This window comes from Bison bison, unplaced genomic scaffold (assembly GCF_000754665.1).
Source record: "Bison bison bison isolate TAMUID 2011002044 unplaced genomic scaffold, Bison_UMD1.0 scf7180017864211, whole genome shotgun sequence".
Lineage (NCBI taxonomy): Eukaryota > Metazoa > Chordata > Mammalia > Artiodactyla > Bovidae > Bison > Bison bison.
This window is the reverse complement of record NW_011494783.1, coordinates 2,317,463-2,332,604: the sequence shown is the minus strand read 5'-3', so window position 1 is coordinate 2,332,604 and position 15,142 is coordinate 2,317,463. Positions and strand designations below refer to the sequence as shown.

General features: G+C 34.7%; 1 pseudogene; it reads right to left on the bottom strand.

Moving 5' to 3' along the window:
• Positions 1–435: 435 nt before the first annotated feature.
• Positions 436–11,929, bottom strand: LOC104992118 (annotated as a pseudogene).
• Positions 11,930–15,142: the final 3,213 nt, after the last annotated feature.

Here is a 15,142-nt window from a genome sequence, read left to right as displayed (position 1 = left end):
GTCTGACACTGTTTCCACTGTTTCCCCATCTATTTCCCATGAAGTGACAGGACCAGATGCCATGATCTTAGTTTTCTGAATGTTGAAATTTAGGCCAACTTTTTCACTCTCCTCTTTCATCAAGAGGCTTTTTAGTTCCTCTTCACTTTCTGCCATAAGGTGCTGTCATCTGCATATCTGAGGTTATTGATATTTCTCCCAGCAATCTTGATTCCAGCTTGTGCTTCTTCCAGCCCAGAGTTTCTCATGATGTACTCTGCATAGAAGTTAAATAAGCAGGGTGACAATATACAGCCTTGACATACTCCTTTTCCTATTTGGAACCAGTCTGTTGTTCCATGTCCAGTTCTAACTGTTGCTTCGGGACCTGCATATAGGTTTCTCAAGAGGCAGGTCAGGTGGTCTGGTATTCCCATCTCTTTCACACAGTTTATTGTGATCCACACAGTCAAAGGCTTTGGAATAGTCAATAAAGCAGGAATAGATGTTTTTCTGGAACTCTCCTGCTTTTTCGATGATCCAGCAGATGTTGGCAATTTGATCTCTGGTTCCTCTGCTTTAGCACTATACTGTGTTCGTTGTTGCCAATGTTTCTTCTTCCTACCCACTATTTCTGAGCTTTTTCTGAGCCTCTGAGACTGATTATCTGTCAAGTGTCATTCCCCTTCTATCAAAAAAAGCACATCCCCCAAACAAAATTATGCACACAGCATTAGGGATTTTAGGATTTGCAAATGTTAAGTTGCCACTGTATCACATTATTTTAATTGCAATAAATTTAAAATTCAAGATACCAGTAGAAATAAATTAATATTGAATATCCAGGAGAGATAAAAGAACAAAAATTACACAATAATGAGAAATATGGAGGATTATGGATCTCTGAAAGCCCATCCATGGACGGAGTTCACTAAGTCAACATCAAAATTGTTGTTCTAAGTTTTTCAACTTAAGTTTTCCAAACTATAGTTTTTTGTTGTTGTTGTTGTTTGTGTTTAATATTAGTCCCTTAAAAATATAAGACCTCTTGGAGAAGAAAATGGCAACCTAGTCCAGTGTTATTGCCTAGGAAATCCCATTAACAGAGGAGCCTGGTGGGCTGTGGTCCATGGGGTGACAAAAGAGTTTGACGTGACTCCGTAGCTAAACAACAAAGACATACAGATGTAAATAAAAAGAGCAACATGGAAAGCTCTGTGTTTGGAAAATGTCATCAAAGCTCCATCTTGGAGACTCACAATACATGGCAGTACAATAAAGGCTCCTCATTTGTATATTTTTAATGCAAAACACTCAATCCAGTATTCAAGATGTACAGTCCCTTCATTCCAAAAGAAACAATTTTTTTTTTTCTGGTTTCTTTTCCTGTCCCAGATACTACCAATCAAATTTTAGCAAGAAGTGTTCAAGGTTTTGTTTTCCAATACTATCTATTAATAGGAAATCATAATATTATAAGATACTTTCAGAACAATTTCAGATGAGCACATTTTTCAAAAAGTACATTGCCTATCCTAGGTTTTAATTAAAGTCTGAGTGTAATGTTTTTGGTGGTAGGGGTGGAATTGCAGGGAGGGTATAAATACATCACAGAGGTGTCAGAGTGTTATTCCTCACTGGTTTAAAAAAAAATTCTTAGATGCCAATAAACATAAAGATATGACTTTTCTTTTTATGGAAATAGCCCAAACCTAATGGTTGAAAAGAGATTGAAATTGGATATTGTTGATCATGCAGTGTGAAAACATTTTTAAAATATATGATATGGGCTACAGAAGGAAAGTAAAGAGCAGATAATGGTGCTGATAATGTTTCATAATTGTAACAGTAGATATACTTTCATTAAATGACCAAATGAACCACTGCTGGCATAGTTTGGAGTTTTTGTTAAATAATAAACATGAAATATGGGTGGAATAACTTCAATGTTGTGAAGAGCTAATAAGAGTAACAGTCATGCCCTGTTAAAGCAATGAAGTCTATTTTGTTCAATGCTAGAGTTTGCAATGATCAGATTGCCAAAATGAAGTAGCTGTAAAAATAAAAACTTTGTGCTTCAAAAATAGATTGGATCTTAGCTTTTAATTTTACTATGTAGTTTTGTAAAAAAAAAAAAATATATATATATATATAAAGGTTTTCATAGTTGCATTTGTGAACCTTAGGAAGGTAATTAAAAATGAAATGAAAATCATATTACTTAAATACAAACTAGGGAATCTTGGTCTGGAAAAACTCCATCACTAAGATAAAAAGCACACTGAAACGTTTGGTGGGGAAGAATCAGTTCACTTTCAATGACGTACTTGCAATATTTAGTCTCTTATATGGTAATTTCTTCCCAGTGTTGTTGATTTTATTTTGCTTTTGTAGTCTAGAATGAAGGAAACAAGGATCTTCAGTTTTTAATAAGGAAGTTAAAACACCTTGGGGAATTCTTGGGCTATTTTGAAGATTACCATGAAACTAGGAAGCATCCTCTAAACCAGTGAAATGATTACCCCCTGTTTTCTCTTGTATATTTTCCACTTCTGTAATTTATATCTTTTCGGCTTCTCAGTGTACCTTGTTATACTTTTGCCTATTGAATCTCTGTAATGTATTTATTCCTTTATTGGTAATTATTTAGTCCTGTTAAAACTGATAGTTTCCATTTAGGGAATTGTAGAAATATAGCATTTAATCAACAGAGTGGAAACAGAATTCTAGCCTTAGGACTGCTGCTGTCTTCCTCTATGACTTATGGGAGACTTCCTATCTCTCAAATTGACTATAAAATAGTGGGAATGGAATTCATACTTGTTGAAATATTGATGGCTACACTGAAGGGTGTACAATAAAAAAAGCTTTATTTCTCTCATTTTGAGGTGAACACTCTGTGAGAACTCTTGTACTCTCCCATATTATGATCAAAATGCCTTTTTGGTGAGTTTCTCATTGTGTCAATCACATGCTCCAGTGGATTTTATTCATTTGATGTGGGGTATAAATTTATCACATGTGAATATGAATCTGTTAATTTACTTTAAATTTCTATCTGTTCACTTTGAGAGGATTCAGTCTTTGAAATTTAGAAATGTTCTTTGAAATTTTGCAGGAAACTTCTTTCAGCTGTAGTTTGCTACAAAAAAACATTGTGTACTGAAGATATTTTTATTTAGTTGTGTACAATGTTCTTAGAAATGACATCCTACACTTGAAATATTTTAAAAATTAAAGTTGAAGAACATTCAAAAGGATGTTTATTAGGATGATTATTTACTTGTGATTTACAGAATTATATGAGTAAAATCTCATTTACCTATCCTCTATGAAGGTATTGCCCAGTAATTGATATGTTATCTTTCTTAAACTCTAAACAACAACAACAAAACAATGTTCTGTGTACCACAAAATACCAGATGTTTGAACTGAACACACATTTTTGATGTTTTATGATTTAGGTAAATACAAATACTAGGGTATATATCCACCTACTAGAGACCAGACAATACATTTATGTTTTAAAGGATACAAATGTGATAAGTCCTTTAAAGAAGTTACACTTCCGTCATTTCCTTTTCTCGTAAATTGTAAGTTCAAATCAACCCAGGCAACTTTATTTAATTTTTGTTAAATATTTTACAATTGTCGAGTGAAAACAAAACATTGAATGATTGAGTGATTTTTAATGCCACTGAATTTAAAAGCATGGCAGAGAATATTTTATACTAACAACTGACATTCAGATTAGAGATTCTTTACACTCAGTCAGTCAGTCAGTTCAGTCGCTCAGTAGTGTTCGACTCTTTGTGACCCCATGAATCACAGCAGTGTTTAAACTCTGTGAACATCAGCCAGTCACAAGTTATCATACAACTTAGCTTTAATGATTTTATTTTTCTGATCTTTGAACAAATTTCTTCAACCCACTCCTCCAGAATATTAGGGCTACTGTGTGGTATTTTGGGGTCTATCTCTTCTAAACAATGAGTATTTTCGTGCTCAAAGTACTTTTTCTTTCGTTCTTTTTCTTTTTTTTATTAACACCTACTTCTCTTTGTCTCCAAATTTCTGATGTTTGATGAATTTTCTTTCTGTGTGCATCTCCTTTAGTCAATGGGTTAGAAAAGATCTCCAACTAAAATAAATAAATTTATATTAAAAAAAAAAGATCAAACAATGAACAAAAAAAAATCAGACCTAAACAAATGAAGTATCAGAATATGAAGGTGGGAGAAGGGGATGACAGAGCATGAGACGGTTGGATGGAATCACCGACTCAATGGACATGAATTTGAGTAAACTCTGGGTTTGGTGATGGACAGGGAGGCCTGGGTGCTGCAGTCCATTTGGCGGGAAAGAGTCGGACACGACTGAGGGACTGAACTGAACTGAGTCAAATTCTAATAAAATGTGATTGCCAAATAAAAAGTTAGTTTTAGATGTACAAAAACATACAAAGTATATCTCCTATATATCTTAGTTTAGAATAGGAATGGAAGTTATTTGGCACCAAAATAAAGAAGAAATCTGAGAAAAAGGAAGATATGATATCTGGAGAAACGGAGCTGTCTCAAGAAACCATTATCAAAAATCAGCTCCATTAAGTGAAAAAAACGGGGTTGGGGGGAGGTGCTGTAAGAAATAAAGCAACAATGATACCAAGCCTTTGAACATTTGAAAAAACTTAAAGAATACTAAAAATACTGGTGATTGGTGTAGGGCTAGTTTGAAAAATAAGTTTTTAGAAATGTATTTATGGGAATATGATTAAATTATTAAATCCTAGAGGGACATTACACAGGGAAATAATTATATACATGAACTGCTTGATATCACAAGTAATTGTGTTTAGGCTGTCAAAATAAAAATGTAAATATTGATCAGTGATTCATCTATAAATTAAAGTAAACCTGTATTAGGAAGATATGGGGAAAGGATTTTAGCTTTAAACTATTTGGTAATATTTGATTTTTTAAAAAACAGACACACATTTAAAAATAATGGTCCAAAAGGACCTTATTCTTCATTAACTCACAAAATTATATTACCCAAACCTTCCATCAGTCACACAGTAGTTTTTTTCCAACTGTTTTTGTTATCAACCTTCTCAGAAGAATCCATATTATTTCCTGATCTTACTTTAATTTCAGCAATGGTTAACACAGGCCTTAATTTTTGAAACCCATTTTGCATTTTCACTAATCTTTGGTCAAGTGGAAGCCATATGCCATTTAGCTAAAAAGTTTTCTTAGAAGATGTTTTACTGTACAGATCAGAGCTATAATAAGCTATTTGAAAGATTGAATTGAAATATAAAAAGCATTTTAGATATTTTACACTTCAAAAAAATTTTCCAAATAGAACTTTTCCAAAATTAGCTTAAATTGGAAGCATTTTTACATATGTGAAAGCAAACCAATAATGAAAAAAGTAATTTTTAATATATTTACAAAAGAATAACAGAAGTTCAAATTATTTATGTACTTTACAGATATTGCATAAGTATATGAGTTTTGGTAGAAGTTTATTAACACAGTAAACATAAATGCAATGTGTTTTAAAAATCATGTAGAAAATTGAATTGATCAGATACATATTGGAAAATCTATGCAATATACTTTAGTTTTTCAACTAACAATGGTATTTCTAGAAAAAGCAATAAGGCTTTACTCATGTAATGTTAATAGGTACTACAATGGTTGCAAAGTGAATTTTGAAGAAAATTTGAGACTTTTGAGGATAACATGAGCAGCATATTCTCTTTACTTAGTAAAGATGCTAAGCATAATATGTTTTTTGATGATTAAAGCTATTTTTATGTCATACAATCTTCCATCTAGAATACTGAAACATGTAGAACACTACAATTAAATAAGCTAAAGTCATGTTCTTAATTATTTGACCTCTTTGAATGGTTTTTCCATCTGTTTTTCTCTTCATCATTATGTCAGTCGCAACTTCTGAGTGTTGTCAGTACGCCTGATTCTATTAGGATCCTTTTCTAAGTCATCAGTTCATTTGTGAGGTGGCTTTAAAACAAATAAAAAGCAGGCAAGCTGACCAAATTTCTTTTTTAAGAATTAAATGCAAATTATGTTTGCCAGAGCGGAAGAATGAGGGGAAGGGATAGTTAGGGATTTTGAAATAGACCTGTACCCACTGCTGTATTTAAAATGGATCACTAACAAGGTCCTACTATATAGCACAGGAAGCTCTGCTCAATGTTTTGTGGCAGGCTGGATGGGAGGGAGTTTGGGGCATAATGGATACATACATATGTATGGCTGAGTTGCTTTGCTGTTAGCTTGAAACTATCTTAACTTTGGTCAGCTGTACTCTAATATAAAATAAAAAGTAGAAAAAAATGCAAAATAAGTGTGGAAAGCCTCCTGATTGACGGCTTAAGCCTTCTTCCCTGTAAAATTGGCATGAACTGTAGCTAAGTTCATTATTGTTCATAACTGTCTCAAGGTCAATTTCACTTTCTTTCCTATCACTTGTGGTTAAACTTGAACAAATGACCTCTGAAGATGAATTAGAATGAATATTCAGAGCCTGAAAATAAGGGTGATAACACATGTATTTTATTATAATATTTAGGGAAAGATCTATGATAAACAGAGTAATATTGGTTTTCAGATGGGATGTAATCGAAAGGATTTTTTGGTAAGTTACCTACCCAAGATTCATCATGATTTCTTTTTTGCTTCCACAACTCTGGGCTTCTTTATACATATCCCCTGGAACTGTCTTTCTCAACTCTTTGGGTATATCTTGGATTCACCTGAAAATGTCTTTGCCCTTCCACAGAAATTATGATTTCACTAATTCTAACGAATCCCAGGCACTGGGATTTTTAAAAGCACTGCCACCCTCTACCCCCACCCCAGTTGATACCAATACGTAGCCATACATGCAAAACAGTACTAGAGTCAGCCATAAGTTTAGATTTGAACAGAAACCTATTCTACATGATTTAAGCAAGAAAAGAAAATACCGAAGGATGTTAACTCATAGGGCAGCAAGAAGAGCCAAGAATCAGGTCTCGGAGCAGAAGAGGCAATAAGGTTGATCCAAATCACCACCTGCCTCCTCCAGGGCTGAGGGACTGTGATTACCACAGAAACTCCTGCCGCTCATGACTTGTTTTGACACATGTCTGCCTTTTTGAATAGCTCACGACTGAACCACTTTTAAGTAATTCTCATTATACATTTTTTGGCTGATCTAGAGTACATGCTTATGGCCTTGGTGCGTACAATGCTGGGAAAGTTCATTCTCAGGTAGAACACTAAGAAAATTTAAAAGGCTACAGTGGCCTGCTTGTATTGAGGGAGAGAAACCTGGTCCCCCCCCAAAAAAAAAAAAAAAAAACCTACTTGATTTAAGTTTTGAGGTTTTGTCAGGGGTATTGGGAAATCAGGGGTGGGGGAAAATGAGTGAATAGTCTTAGAAGGCTTGCTATGTTTTGCATTGGATTTATTTTACTATCTTTAGTAAGAAAAAAATGTAATACAATTTAAGTCATTTGGGGGGATGATATACTTATGTTAATAATCTGAAAATTATCATTCCATAACACTCTCAGAAATCCTTTATCACAGCTGAAACTATAAAAAATAGAAGAAATTATACTTTCAGAAGGAAAACTGAGTAAAGTAGTTCTTATAAAACCAACTAAAATTGTAAATTAAATATTTTTATTGAACTATAGTTGATTTCCAATGTTGCTTTTTTTTCTTTTTCTTTTTAAACCCAATGTTAAGCAGGCACAAATGTAGGGAAAAGAGCCCAGAAATGAAACTACATCAGGAACTTGAAATTAAGAGCATTCAAAGGCCTTCTCTTATTGGGCAGTTCTGTCTAAAGTTAAAGGAATTCACTAACTACTTTGAAGACTTAAAGGGGGGAAAAATAAACCCCTTAGTTCACAGAAAAGAGGGAATCTGACAAAATGTCTCTGTACAAAGTGTTACCCCAAAGGTTATACCTGCAGTGTAAGAGTGAAAAAGAAATAATAGTTGCACCAAAAAAGGGGAAAAGGAAGAGACTTGTTTTCTGAACCTTTGAACTAGATGAAGAGAGGAAAAACATTTCATCTGAGAATTTATAAACACCAGTGATCCCTTACATGATTTTGCAGTATATTTTCAGGCTGTGTGGCCCATGAAGACCTCAAAAAGAAAAATTAATACAATGAAGCCCAGAATTGAAACCACCCACAGGTGATAGGAAAACATAAATCTTTTCAAAAGAAACTCAAAATCATCAGGGCCTTGGAAAATTTCACAATGAAAGAAGGCATAGAATTCAGAAAGTAACAGAAAAGATACTGGCAAACATCTAGACCAATGTAAGCAAGCATTTTCCGTATCTGCAAATTAATTGTTTCACTTTCTGGAAGGCACAAACCTTCCCTAGAGCCTAGCTCAATATTATTGACCATGTCTTAGGTCCCATAATCAGACTGAGTCAGATAGAATTAGATTAGCTCCACTGTATTTTTTCTTTTTCACTACAAGGAGAGATTTAGTTTATTTTAGAAAATCAGTGATGAGAAAGGGGTTTTAAGTTATTTTTTATTCCCATAGTATCTTAAAGTTGTATGAAGCCCTCCCAAAAATTAATTTTGAAAAATTCACTATGACTGCATTGGCCTTTGCACATTTTCTTAAATTTCTACCAATTATCTTGAATATCCTCAAGATTTTTAAAGCATCTTTTAGTAAATTTTCAAACTCAATTTCATTCGAGTCCATTGTTTTCTCCAAATCATCATAATTGGAGAATATTTGTATTCTTGCCCTTAAATCCATGCATCTTAAGTCTGCTAATCTCAAAAACTCATTGGCTTAATACCTGGGAGTCAGTCAGTGTCAGCTGTTTCATTCGAAGAATGTCTACCGTCTACAACAAGAACTCCTAACCCTTAGGGTAAACAATGCAGATCTCTTCTCCAACACTAATATGTAAGAAATATCTTCTTATTTTCTAAAACATATAATTTAATCCCATCCCATCTCCCTCACTGGGTAATTCTCCCTGGGCAGGAGGAAATTTAAGGTCAATCATGAGAGTGGAGGGTCTCTGCTTTCCAACTATTCCTACAAATTTGAGAACTTATCTTTGGTTTCATGCCGATTATTATTTCCCTTAAAGCATTTAATGCTCTTTCTAAATCCTCAAGGTCTGTTGTTGTTCAGTTGCTAAGTTGTATCTTACTCTTTGTGACCCATGGACTGCAGCACGCCAGTCTCCTCTAACCTCCACTGTCTCTCAGAGTTTGCTCAAATTCACATCTATTGAGTCAGTGATGCTATCCAACCATCTCTTCCTCTGTCACCCCCTTCTTCATTTCCCTTCAATCTTTCCTAGCATCAGGGTTTTTCCCAGTGTGTCAGCTCTTAGCATTAGGTGGCCAAAGTATTGAAGCTTCAGCATCAGTCCTTCCAATGAATATTCAGGGTTGATTTCCTTTAGGATTGGTTTAATCTCCTTGCAGTTCAAGGGTCTCTCAAGAGTCTTCTCCAAGCATCATTCTTTTGTGTTCAGCCTTCTTTATAGTCCAACTCTCACATCCACACATGACTACGGGAAAAACCATAGCTTTGATTATGGAGACCTTTACTAGCAAAGTGATGTCTCTGCATTTTAACATACTGTCTAGGTTTGCCATAGCTTTCCTTTCAAGGAGCTAGTGTCTTTTCTAAATTTTACAAGGTCTATTTAAAGCTAAATTATGAGCTGCCTCCTTGCCTAACAAAATCACTGGATATTTTTAGCTTCTTTTCAGGTCAGCAACATTATCTGAAACTCTGCCACTTGAAATGTGCATATATCCATCCCTTTTAAAATTCAATAATTTATAGATATAAGAGACCCTTCCCTGGTGGCTATGTTGGTAAAGTATTTGCCTGCAATGCAGGAGACCTAGGTTCGATTCCTGAGTTTGGAAGATCCCCTGAATAAGGGAATGGCAATCCAGGCCAATATTCTTGCCTGGAGAATTCTGTGGACAGAGGAGCCTGGTTTGCTATAGTCTGCGGGGTCACAGAGAGTCAGACACAACTGAGTGACTTACACTTTCACTGCACTTTCAAGAGATCCTAACCTCAGCAGGTATTAGCTACGGGGCTAACATAATAAAATTTCATGAACTGCTGTTTAATATTCAGTCGTGTCTGACTCTTGGCAACTCCATGGAATGCAGCACTCCAGGCTTCCCTGTCCTTCATCATCTCGTGGAGCTTGCTCAAACTCATATCCATTGAGTCAGTGATGCCATCCAACCATCTCATCCTCTGTCATACCCTTCTCCTCCTGCTTTCAATCTTTCCCAGCATCAGGGTCTTTTCAAATGAGTAAGTTCTTCACATTAGGGTGTCAAAGTATTGGATCAGCATCAGCATCAGTTCTTCCAATGAATATTCAGGACTGATTTCCTTTAGAATGGACTGGTTTGATTTCCTTGCAGTCCAAGGGACTCTGAAGAGTCTTCTCCAACACCATAGCTCAAAAGCGTCAATTCATGTTGATATATGGCAAAACCAATACAATATTGTAAAGTTAAAAAATAAAATAAAATTTAAAAAGCATAAATTCTTTGATGTTTATCTTTCTTTATGGCCCAACTCTCACATCTATATATGACTACTGGAAAACCCATAGCTTTGACTTTTTGAACATTTGCCAGCAATGTAAAGTCTCTGCTTTTTATAAGCTGTCTAGGTTTGTCATAGTTTTTCTTCCAAAGAACAAGCGTCTTTTGATTTTGTGGCTTCAGTCACCATGTGCAGTGATTTTGGAGCCCAAGAAAATAAAGTCTGTCACTATTTCCATTGTTTCCCTATCTGTTTGCCATGAAGTGATGGGACTGGATGCCATGACCTTCGTTTTCTGAATGTTGAGCTTTAAGCCAGTACTTTTCACTCTCTTCTTTCACCTTCATCAAGAAGTTCTTTAGTTCCTGTTTGCTTTCTGCCATAGGATGGTGTCATCTGCATATATGAGGTTATTGATATTTCTTCCAGAAATCTTGATTCCAGCTTGTGTTTCATCCAACCTGGCATTTTGCATGATGTACTCTGCATAGAAGTTAAATAAGCAAAGTGACAATAAACAACCTTGATGTACTTCTTTCCTGATTTGGAACCAGTCCATTGTTTCTTGTCTGGTTCTAAATATTGCTTCTTGACCTGCAATACAGGTTTCGGCAGAAAGTAGGAAAGGTGGTCTGGTATTCCCACCTCTTTAAGAATTTTCCACAGTAGGTTATGATCCACACAATCAAAGGCTTTGGAATAGTCAGTGAAGCGAAATAGATGTTTTTCTGGAATTCTCTTGGTTTTTCAATGATCAAACAGATGTTGACAATTTGATCTCTGGTTCCTCTGCCTTTTCTAAATCCAGCTTGAACATCTGGAGGTTCACAGTTCATGTACTGTTGAAGTCTGTCTTGGAGAATTTTGAGCATTACTTTGCTAGCATGTGAAATGAGTACATTTGTGCAATAGCCTGAACATTCTTTGGCATTGCCTTTCTTTGGGATTGGAATGAAATCTGACGTTTTCCAGTTCTGTGGCCACTTCTAAGTTTTCCGAATTTGCTGGCATATTGAGTGCAGCATTTTCACAGCATCATCTTTTCAGATTTGAAATAGCTCCACTGGAATTCCATCGCCTCCACTAGCTTTGTTCATAGTGATGCTTCCTAAGGCCCACTTGACTTCACATTCCAGGATGTCTGGCTCTAGTCCAGTGATCATACCACCGTGATTATCTTGCTCATGAAGATGTTTTTTGTGTAGTTCTGTGTATTCTTGCTACCTCTTTTTTATATTTTCTGCTTCTGTTAGGCCCTTACCATTTCTGTCCTTTATTGAGCCCATATTTGCATGAAATGATCCCTTGGTATCTCAAATTTTCTTGAAAAGATCTCTAGTCTTTCCTATTCTATTGTTTTCCTTTATTTCTTGCATTGATCACTTAGGAAGGCTTCTTATCTCTCCATGCTATTCTTTGGAACTCTGCATTCAAATGTGTATATCTTTCCTTTTCTCTTTTGTCTTTTGCTTCTCTTCTTTTCTCAGCTACTTGTAAGGCCTCCTCAGAGAAGAATTTTGCCTTTTTGCATTTGTTTCTTTGGGGGATAGTTTTGTTCAGTGCCTCCTGTACAATGTATGAAACCCTGTCCATAGTTCTTCAGGCACGCTGTCTATCAGATCTGATTTGGGACTGACATAATAAAGTTCTATGACCTAGGTAGTAAACAAAGAAAAAAATACATTTATTCTTGAGAACATTATTTCATATTTCAAAAATATGAAATGAAAGTGGTAGGGCCATTCTCTCTCCCATGCCTCTTAGGGAAGAATCTCTTTTTTCCTCTTCTAGCTTTGGTGGGTTCCATCTCTCCATCTTCCATATGTGTGTCTGTATCTCTGTGCCCAAATTTCCCTCTTCTCATAATGAAAACAGTCATATTGGATTCAGAGCCTACTCTAATTCAGTATAACCTCATCTTAACTTAATATCATCTGAAAAGGCCATATTTCCAAATTAGATCATATTCTGTAAGTTCTGGGTGGACATGAATTTTGGAAGGTCGTGATTCAACCCCAGTACACAGGGATTCTAAATATTTTACAGGTGTGGGTTTTTCTAGTTTCTGTCTGCTCAAGATGGAAAAATTTCCCCCTTGTCAGATAATATGATTTGTCTGAAAAGGTTATGTGTTAAAAAAGTTCTGTTAAGTTTCCTCTAGGAGCAGGAAATATTACCTTTTGAGATAATAGACTTAAAACTGTGCACAATTATTTATTGTACATAAAACATTCAAAGCACACAGTTGATCCAAGGATAACATGAATGTTAGGGCTACTGATCCTCCGCATGTAGAAAAATCCATGTATAATTTCATCATGGGCCCTTGTATTCCTGGTTTCTTCATATCCAAGGTTCCACTTTTTGGGTCAGCTACATATCATGGAGCACTGCAGTGTGTGTTTAGTGAAAGAAATTCACATATATATGGACCCGGGAAGTTCAAAACCATGCTGCTCAAAGGTCAACTGTATAGACAAGAGCATTTTGAGTCAATCATATTCCAGAAACTTACATTCCATACCTGTTCTTTCCTAAAATTTTTCAGTCTGAGATTGTGTCATCCAAAGAGGATTTGTTAAGGTGTAAAACAAAGTGACCGTTTGACATAAGAATTATTTTCCAGAAGGACACCTTTAATTAAAGCAGCATTATTTGTCTCTGTCTTAGTTAAATTTTTTGTTTCTAAAATGGCCTTAGAAGCACAGAGTTTGTTGTAATTTATATATATTTTAGAGTAGGACAGTAGAGAAACAATGACAGTTTTCATTTGGAGACCTTCCCTCTTTCACTCTCCAACTATTGTGAAAAAATTACTTACTCCTGAGAGAATGCTATGAAAGGAAATCAAGGGAACTTCCGTAAGAAATATTGGAGATGGCAGCACACTATTTCATCTACCTGAGATATTCATGGGATGGCTCCGTCTTAGAATTCAGAAATGAGCTGGTTGTCATAGGAATGCATATTAATATGTTTATTTGAATTGAAAAATGAAGTCCGACTTTCTCTGACAGAAAGAATTCTGATGTGGCTGATTAGTTGGAAAGTATTGACTGGTTTTACCAATTAGGTTATATGGTTGACATTTTCCAAATTGAATAAGGTAAATCTGTAAGTCCAGGTTTTGACAAACATATATAATAAAGAGTGTGATAAGATTAAAACATTTTACCCAAAACATTTATTGGCAAAGACATATTGAAATCAACAATATTTCAATCTTTGCAAACCTTTCTGAATGTATTAAGTTAATCAAGGTGTGTCAAGGTTAAAGATCAACAGTATAATTAAGAGCCTTTGGATATGTCTGCATAAGATTTTTTTGTTCGTGGGTTTTTTCTTTTTTTTCATATTCTCAAGAAATTAAGTCAACAGAGTAACACATTCATTTGCAGTATCCAAAAATTATGACCAACATAACTTAGACTTGTCTATATAAGTACACAAATAAGATTTTTGAAACCATTTATTTTTATTAAAAACTAGAAATAGAGTTTAACTGTTTAAACTGGTGGTGAATAATTTCAGATTCCAACCGAAAAATGTTTAAGAGAGCACACACTACAATTTTTAAAGTGCAAACTAACTGAAATATTTCAAAAAATCACCATTCTGGAAAATAGATACTGGATTATTGTCTATAGATGTGAGTATTGAACATAAAAGACGTGCAAGTAAATTGTCTAATAAACTTTTCAGTCTTTTGTGATTAACCAATAGCAAAAAATAAAGTATATGTACTTTACTAATCAGATTATTCTGCTACACTGTGCTTTTGGAGCATTATTGTGACTTTTTAAAAGTTATTTTTGTTCTTATTCATCCATGTAAAATGACTTGTATTCCATTTAATTCTTTTCAGATTTGGCTAGAACAATGTTTTCTTGGCATTTAATTCTGCAAAATAATTGTGCTTTTATAGAACCTGGATTTGAATATCTTAAGACAAAGAATCTTGGTTATAATAAAAGTAGGACTTATCAAACCCAGGTATATTGTGAAATACATAATTCACATGTTAAAAGGCTGACCATAACCAAATATACCCAGCAAAGAGCTCTTTCAAACATAATTTTCCACATTTACTTCTTTTACCCTTTGGAAACATCTTCAAAAGTTGCAACTGATTTCCGTTTGAGCCATAAAAATATAACACAGATTTAGGTATTTAAAGTCAAATAAAACAACATTTAAGGTTAAAAAAAAAAAAAACAAAAAAACACCTATGCTTAGTCAAATGAGAAAGGACAAATAAAGAAGATTGCTCATACTGTTAAGGGACTAATCTTACTACTTATCCAGCATCTAGAAATTGAGAAGAAACCAACAGAAAAAATGGAGAAAGTTATTAGCAGAGAGTTCTCTGAAAGACAGGGGCCTTAAGCTACAAAGAGGAATAATCTCAGTTTTGACTGGAGAAACACAAACGCACAGAACCCTAACATTCTATTTCTTCTCAGATTGGGAAAAATCCAGACATTTAGCATCAACAGTTGCAGAGGCTGTTAAGGAATAGACATAGTGATAAGTTGTTGCAGTGCAAAATGGCATTA